This window comes from Sphaeramia orbicularis, chromosome 14 (assembly GCF_902148855.1).
Source record: "Sphaeramia orbicularis chromosome 14, fSphaOr1.1, whole genome shotgun sequence".
Taxonomy (NCBI): domain Eukaryota; kingdom Metazoa; phylum Chordata; class Actinopteri; order Kurtiformes; family Apogonidae; genus Sphaeramia; species Sphaeramia orbicularis.
This window is the reverse complement of record NC_043970.1, coordinates 1,913,739-1,922,533: the sequence shown is the minus strand read 5'-3', so window position 1 is coordinate 1,922,533 and position 8,795 is coordinate 1,913,739.

The following is an 8,795-nucleotide window of genomic DNA, read 5'->3' as shown; positions in this document are numbered from 1 at the left end:
TATTTTGAAAATAAATTTGTAATTCTACGACAAAAAGTCATAATTTAGAAATTTAAGCCTTAAGTAAGTTAAGTAATTTGCTCCAAATCCGTTTAGTTCTTATGACAAAACAAACCCAAAGTCAACTCAAAGTCCTTCGACTAATGCGAATGTGTTGACGGTGGGCGGGGCTAATGGGCTCAGTATTTGGTGGGCGGGGTTAATAGTCTCAGTGTTTGGCCTTTGTGCGTAAACCCCAAATGAAGGTAGAACCTCACAAAATGTTCCAAGTTCTCCATTATGCGACAAGTGAGTACGACTTTATTCTTGTAAATCATTATATTTTTCCCCCTTTTTAAAATTATGACGTTATTGTCGTAATACTATGGCTTTATTCTTGAAATATGATGACTTTAATCTCATAAAAGCATGACATTATGTTAATAAATTCTGAGTGTTTTTAAAACTACATCTTTATTCTCATAATATTATGGCTTTATTCTTGAAATATTACGACTTTGTTTTTGTAAAATTATGACTCTTTTTGTATTTGACTTCAAATTACAGGTTTTATCTCGATATTTTATGATTTTATTCTCGTAGTGACAAGTGTTTTTATTTTCTTGTGTGGCCCTAACATGCCACCATAGTAACAAACAAATACTCAACATGTTAAATACTTGTATTTCAGATCTACTGACTGACTGACTTGGGTTATTAATAGTCTGGTCTAGACCAGCTCTAAATGTAAAATGTCATTAATTTATGTGTTGTATCTGAAAATAAAATAAAGTATATAAAATATTTGTAAAATAATTAATAAATAAATAAATAAATAAATAAATAAGGCAAACTGATATGAGGGGATAACAGTCCCAGTCAGTGTTCCAGCTGTCAGATCTATCCAGTGGCTGAAAAGGCATGTGTCCTTAAAACATATTAACAATGAAAAGCAGCATAAAAAAACAACAACACGTTGGTACAAATATATAAACATGAACAATGTATTGGATTTTGCCTGCAGCCTCCATTAGGCTAATGTTCACGTATCCCTTGAGAACACATTGACTTCAGTCAGGTAACCTTTGACCTCTGGGGAAACATGGCCAAGCATACGAACTGGAGAGGTGAAATTTATCTACACATTAGCATCATTTGGAATCAGTGTTTCCATGAGAAACCATTTTATGCAGATGCAGGAACAGTCGATGGATTGTAGCTCAGCAAAAAGTCATTATGTTGATCATCAGTTTAGGTAATTAAGTGAAAAAACAAATGTGTTGGTTGGCTTCTTGAATGTGTTTTGTACCTTTAGCAGGTACAGCTGTGCTGCATGACTCCAGTTTAGTGTAAGTCTTTATTTTCCCCTAAATCACAGGTGTCAAACATGCATCCCGGGGCCAAATCTGGCCCACCAAAGGGTCCAGTCCGGCTCTTGGGATGAATTTGTGAAATGTAAAAATAGATATTAAGAAATTAACAATCCTTTTAGTTCAGGTTCCACATTCAGACCAATTCAATCTCCAGTGGGTCAGACCAGTAAAGTTCTATCAGAATAATCTAGAAATACTCACAACTCCAAATTTTTCTCTTTGTAAATGTAAATATTTTCATGTATTTACACTAAAACAAAGTATAATTTCACTAAAAATGTGAAGAACCTGAACAAATGTGAAGAACCTGAAATGTCTTAAGAAAAGTATGTGCAATTTTAACAATATTCCACCTGTTATTAAATGTTTTGTGTGTTTGTAGATCCACTGTGATCTGTAAATTATAATGTACATGTGTGAATGATAAACTGAGGCAGAATATTGTTAAAATTATACTTATTCTTTGAGTTTGTTCAAGAAATTCACATTGTTTGAAAGGACAGTTTGTAGATGTAAACATTTTCATTGTTTCATTTGACTTTTTTCACAGTAAAATAAAGAGAAAAGTTTGGAGTTGACATTATTTAGATACTCTATTATTTTCTGGTTCGGCCCACTGCAGATGAAATTTAGCTGAATGTGGAACTGAACTAAAATGAGTTTGACAGCCCTGCCCTAAACGAAGAAAATATTATATAACATTAACTTGCTTTAGTCAAATTAGTTGCATTTTTCATGGGCTAAAGGTATTTTACATGAATGTACAACAAATGTAGTGAAATTTTTTTATGGGTTTTGACTCTAGATGTGGTAAAATTGCTCAATAGCATTCCACAGGCTGTCAAACTCATTTTAGTTCAGTTCCACATTCAGCCCAATTTGATCTGCAGTGGGCCGAACCAGTAAAATAATAACAGTGAAAAAAGTAAAATTATATTATGATCAGGTTTACATCTACAAAGTTTCCTTAAAAATCTGAATAACATGAACAACTTGAATTGTCTTAAGAAAAACGAGTGCAATTTTAACAATATTCTGCCTCAGTTTATCAGTTTATCATTTACACGTGTGTTACAATCACACAAAACATTTAGTAACAGGCAGAATATTGGTAAAATTGCATTTACTTTTCTTAAGACATTTCCGTTGGTTCATATTTGTCCAGGTTATTCATGTTTTTTGTAAAAGTATAGTTTAGTAATGTAAACATTTTCATGTAATTTTACATTTTTTACACCAAAAAAACAAAGAGAGGATTTGGGGTTGTCATTGTTTATGGGTTATTATACCAGACTGGCGGAGATTGGTGGTGGACAAATTACGCCACCAGGAGGAAGCAGCAAGGTGGGCCAAGGCAGTTTCCCCCGGTAAACAGGGACGGTGGACACAACAGGAGAACCTGGAGAGGAGGAGGATCAGCTGAAGGGACTTGTGGAGCATGGAAGCGAAGCGACTCAGCTTTATCATCAGAGCTACATACGACGTCCTTCCAACACCTATTAAGCTTCAGGATGTGCCCTCTGCTCCAGACCAGCTTCCCTCAAACACATATGGACAGGGTGGAAGGTCAGCCTCACCCAGGGATGTTCCACCTGGCGTCATAACCAAGTCCTTAAAAGCCTCGCCGCCACCCTGGAAAAGAAACAAACTGCTACCAACTCATTACCACCAGCAGCACCTAACATCCTGCAGGTCATGTTTGTCCGTGAGGGGGCAAAAGTAGCCAGGAGCAGCCCCACACCTACGGAGCACCATCAGCTTCGAGCAGCCTGCGACTGGAAGATGCTAGTGGATGTTGGCTGGCAACTAGCTTTCCCTCCAGAGAGAGCAACCACTACCCTCAGACCTGACATGGTCCTCTGGTCCCCTTCTCTGAGGAAGGTCTTCATCATTGAACTGACCGTACCCTGGGAGGACTCAGTGGATGAAGCTTATGAGCGGAAACAGCTTCGCTACACAGAGCTAGCTGCTGAAGCACAACGTCGTGGCTGAAAAACTGTCATCCACCCAGTGGAAGTGGGGTGCAGAGGGTTCGTGGCAGCATCTACCATCAGGCTACTAAAAAACCTGGGAATCAAAGGCCAGAGTCTACGCCAAGCGATCAAGGAAGTATCGGAGGAAGCTGGGAGAAGCAGCCAGTGGCTGTGGATAAAGAGGCCAGACTCCTGCTGGGCCCCCAGAAGAGAGGGTGATTCAGGAGACACACTGCGGGGACTTGATCACCCCCGTAGGGCCTTCCTCAGTCAAGGGTGTCTAGTTGTAATGGCCAAAACCCCCAGTGAGATCTGAGGTGTTCTACTGAAGATGTGTAACCCGAATCACCCTCCAAGGGGAACTCCACTGTGTCAACAGCATTGGGGCATCCTCAAAAGATGTGCTCGCACTTAAAGGATTGTTTACATCTCATCCTGTGTATTTTTGAAATCTGATAATATTTTACTGGTTCTGACCCACTTGAAATCTAACTGGGCTGGATGTGTCTGTATGTGGAACCTGAATTCAAATGATTTTGACACCACTGATTGTTAATTTCTTCAGTGTAATTTTTGCATTACACAAATTCATCCCAAGGATTGGATCCTTTGGTGAGGTTATTATCGTTAACGAAAAGTAACGAAATGACAAAAACTAGAATTGTAAAAACATTTTCATTAACTGAAATAAAAACTATAATTAAAAGAAAAAACGATAACTAACTGAAACCATATTGTGTGCTTATAAAACTAACTAAAACGGATAAAAATTATGGATAAAATTCCCTTCGTTTTTGTCTTTGTCAATGTTGGATTGATACGAAATTGATTTATTTCGCTCGAGAAATTGTATCTTTTGTCACCATATATTTAAGGGTCCGTCACTTGTGTTCACTTGTGGTTCCAGTCGTCTTCTGGTCCCCACTGTACCTGGAAACATGGAAAGTTGGGAGAAAGCAGCAGAGTCCTGTCTGGGATTTATTTAAATACAACGGAGAAGAAGAGAAAAGAGATAAAAAAACTAAAACTAAACTAAAACTAAGCATTTAGAAAAAAACTAAAACTAATTAAAACTAGCAAACCTGCTCTAAAAATGAATTAAAACGAACTGAATTAGAGAAACAAAAGTCAAAACTAAATAAAACTAAACTATAATGAAAAATCCCAAACTATTAGAACCTTGCCTTTTGGTGGGCCAGATTTGGCCCCCGGGCCGCATGTTTGACACCTGTGTATTAAATGGAAAGGGTCATCTTCCCAACAGCCCCTGAAGGCAGCATTAGTCCAGGCTGTGTACTCTCTCTCTCTCTTTAACCCCAGCTGGTCAAGGCAGACGTCCATCCTTCAGGAGTCTGGGTCTGCTCCAGGTTTCTGCTGTTAAAGGGAAGTTTTTCCTCACCACTGTCACCAATCACAAGTGTTTGCTCCTGGAGGATTCTGTTGGGTCTCTGTAAACTTAATTTGATTCTGATTTGAATTGATAAAGCACTTTGTGACTCTGTGAAAAGTGCTCTATAAATAAATTTACTTACTTACTTACTTACTGTGTATGTTTAATGCAAGTGTGAAGGTAACGGTGTAATCATCACTATTTTATACTTGAACTGAAAGACAAAAATCACACACACACACACACACACTGATTGATATCAAACATGGACTGGATAGTGCCCTTTATTCATATTTACTAATACATTACACATGTTGTCTGAGAACCGTGTACAGGTGTAGCAAAGAGATCAATGCATGAGACTAGGGATGTAACCATATGAAAATTTCATACCACGGTTATTGTGACTAAAATTATCACGGTTATCATTATTATCGCGGTATTATTGAAATGTGCTCAAAATGTTCAAAAAGTACTAATACACATACTGAAATAATTTAACTAAGTTATATGTTGAAAAAAAATAAAATAAAATAAAAATTAAATTAAAAAATAGGCAAAATGTACTTTCTGTTGGCAGGAACATTCAAATATTAACACAGGGCTGTCAAACTCATTTTAGTTCAGTTCCACATTCAGCTAAATTTGATCTGCAGTGGGCCGAACCAGTAAAATAAGAACAGAATAATATAGAAATAATGTCAACTCCAAACTTTTCTCTATGTTTTAGAGCGAAAAAAGTAAATTTACATTATGAAAAGGTTTACATCTATAAACTATCCCTTCAAAAGATGTGAATAACATGAAGAAGCTGAAAAAATAAGTGTAATTTTAACAGTATTCTGCCTCAGTTTATCATTCACACATGTACATTATAACGTACAGATCACAGTGGATCTACAAACACACAAAACATTTAATAACAGAATATTGGTAAAATTCTACTTACTTCTCTTAAGACATTTCAGGTTCATTTTTGTTCAGGTTATTAAAATTTTTTTTTTGCAAAATTATACTTTGTTTTAGTGTAAATACATGAAAATTTTTACATTTACAAAGAGAAAAAAATGGAGTTGTCATTATTTCTATGTTATTATGATAGTATTTGACTGGTCCTGCCCACTGGAGATTGAATTGGTCTGAATGTGGAACCTGAACTAAAAGGATTGTTAATATCTTCAGTGTAAATTTTGCATTTCACAAATTCATCCCAAAGGCCAGAAAAACAAGTGCAATTTTAACAATATTAGGCCTCAGTTTATCAGTTTATCATTTACACATGTGCATTACAATTGCACAAAACATTTAGTAACAGGCAGAATATTGGTAAAACTGCATTTGCTTTTCTTAAGACATTTCCGTTTGTTTATATTTGTTCAGGTTATTCATGTTTTTTGTACAAGTATAGTTTGGTACTGTAAAGATTTTCATGTAATTTTACAGTTTTACACCAAAAAAAACAAAGAGAAAATTTGTGGTTGTCCATTATTTATAAGTTATTCTGATAATATTTTACTGGTTCTGACCCACTCGAAATCTAATTGGACTGTATGTGTCTGTATGTGGAACCTGAAGTAAAATGATTTTGACACCACTGATTGTTAATATCTTCAGTGTAATTTTTGGATTTCACAAATTCATCCCAGGGGCTGGACTGGACCCTTTGGCGGGCTGGATTTGGCCCCCGGGCCACATGTTTGACACCTGTGTTCTACAGCTTCCTGAACTCTGAGCTGTCACTCCAAACTCAGTCATTAAACTAAATAGCTGCGTTGTGTTTGATTCTATTGACACAAATGTGATTGCGTCCCCTCCTGGCTGGTCCCACTGGTTTCTGTACTGGAGCTGGTGTGGCAGTGATGCAGCTAAACCTGCACAGACAGCATGACTTCTGCTGTTCGGAAAGGTGGACGAGGTATAACATTACATCCACACAGCACTGGCGGAAAAGGAAAAAAACAACAATCTGAGTTTTAAAAAGGCCCAGGTGAACAAAGGACAATGTACAGTTATTTTCAGATATATATTTACAGTATGTATACAAGTCGTACGGTTATATGTTTTTGGATCACGGTAAAAACAAAGGCCTGTGTGAAACCCAAGCAAGCTATAAAGGCAGTGAATGACTACGAAAACATGAAATAAAATACAAATATAAGCCACTGGGGGGAAGCTGTAAGTGCACCTTCATAAAAAATGTAAAGTTCACTTTGTGAAATAGTAACAAAAACTTGGAGACAATTGTCATTAGTGAAGCAGAGGCTGATCATGTGAGTGGGACTGAGTCAGAGTCAGTGTTGGCAGTGTCGGTGCTGCTCCAGTCCACTGTTATACTAAGAATACCTTTAGAAAGCTGCACAAAGCAATAGTTCCATTCAAAAATGAAACTATTCTGCTGGTTTGGCCTATTTTCTTTTCTTTTTTTTTTCTTTTTTTGCCATTTTGCTACAAATTAAATAGTACACGTCTCAGCCAAACTCATGCTGCTGCGTTTTAGATTCACGGATGCACATGGATTTATGTATTTTGTCCTATATGACATCCAAATTGTCAAAGGTTTTATGTCATCTATCACAGTGAACATTAGGTCTGGAATATACGGTGGCCCAGAGGTGCAACAGCCCAAAAAAATTATCAACTATAAAAAAAAAAATTAGAACAGTCCAAAAAATTATCCGCTATAAGAAAAAAAAATAGAACAGTCCAAAAAATTATCCACTATAAGAAAAAAAAGAGAACAGCCCAAAAAATTAAAAAAAAAAGAGAACAGCCCCCAAAAAATTATCCACTATAAAAAAAGAGAACAGCCCAAAAACTTAAGAAAAGAAGAGAACAGCCCAAAAAATTATCCACTGTAAGAAAAAAGAGAACAGACCAAAAAATTATCCAGTATAAAAAAAAAGAGAACAGCCCAAAAAAGTATGCACTATAAAAACAAAAAAAGAACAGCCCAAAAAATTATGCACTATAAGAAAAAAAAGAGAACAGCCTAAAAAATTATCCACTGTAAGAAAATAAAACCATCATCCACCTTTTTAATTAAGGGGGCGCTGTTTACCCAAAAGGTCTCTTACTTTACAATTAAAGCCACCAGAAAAAATAAAAGCATAGGCTGAAAATTTTTAAGGCCTTCAGCTAATGTGGCTAATGCTAACGAAGTAACCCACCGAAAGTGGAGGTTGGTGTGCTAAAGATAAAGTTATTTTAAAATGGTTTCCATTAATATAGTTTTTAAAGTTAGTCATTTTTTGGGCCGTTCTCTTTTTTTTCTTATAGTGGATAATTTTTTGGGCTGTTCTCTGTTTTTCTTGTGGTGGATCATTTTTGGGAATGTTCTCTTTTTTTCTTTAGTGGATACATTTTTTTTGGGTTGTTCTCTCTTTTATTTCTTATAGTGGATATTTTTTTTGGGATGCTCTCTCTTTTTTCTTACAGTGGATAATTTTTTGGTGGCTGTTCTCTCTTTTTTTTCTTAAAGTGGATGTTTTTTTTGGGATGCTCTCTCTTTTTTTTCTTACAGTGGATAATTTTTTTGGGATGTTCTCTCTCTCTCTCTCTTTTTTTTTTTTTTAATATGGATAATTTATTGGGCTGTTGCCCCTCTGGGCCACCACAAGATTATGCAGTCTATCGCCAAAGTGTGCAGAATGAGTTTATTTCTAACGTTGATGACATAGCATCATTAACTGCATCCTTTATTTTGCAAAAAGGATTCTCAAAAAAAAAAAAAAAAGTAATTTCTGATATAATGAATTGGTACTTCTTAGCCAAGAATATTTAGAATTTAGTCTAAAAAATGTTATATTGACATGTCTCCTAAACACTGACCTTTTAAACCACCTTCACTTTAAACTGTAAAACAAAACATATCTGTTTGTTTTTACTCTCATCGAAGCTTGCTTTTTGCAGCTCGTAAAAGCCGTTTTCCAAACATAGCATCAGTCCCGTCTCCAATGATGAGACTGATTTACTCTGCTTTGATTGTTTTTCATTTCAGTCTCCACAACCTCCCTACACTGAGAGTATAAATGGAAACAGTAAAGAAAGCTGTGATGAAAAGAACAGGACCAAGGCAAGCAT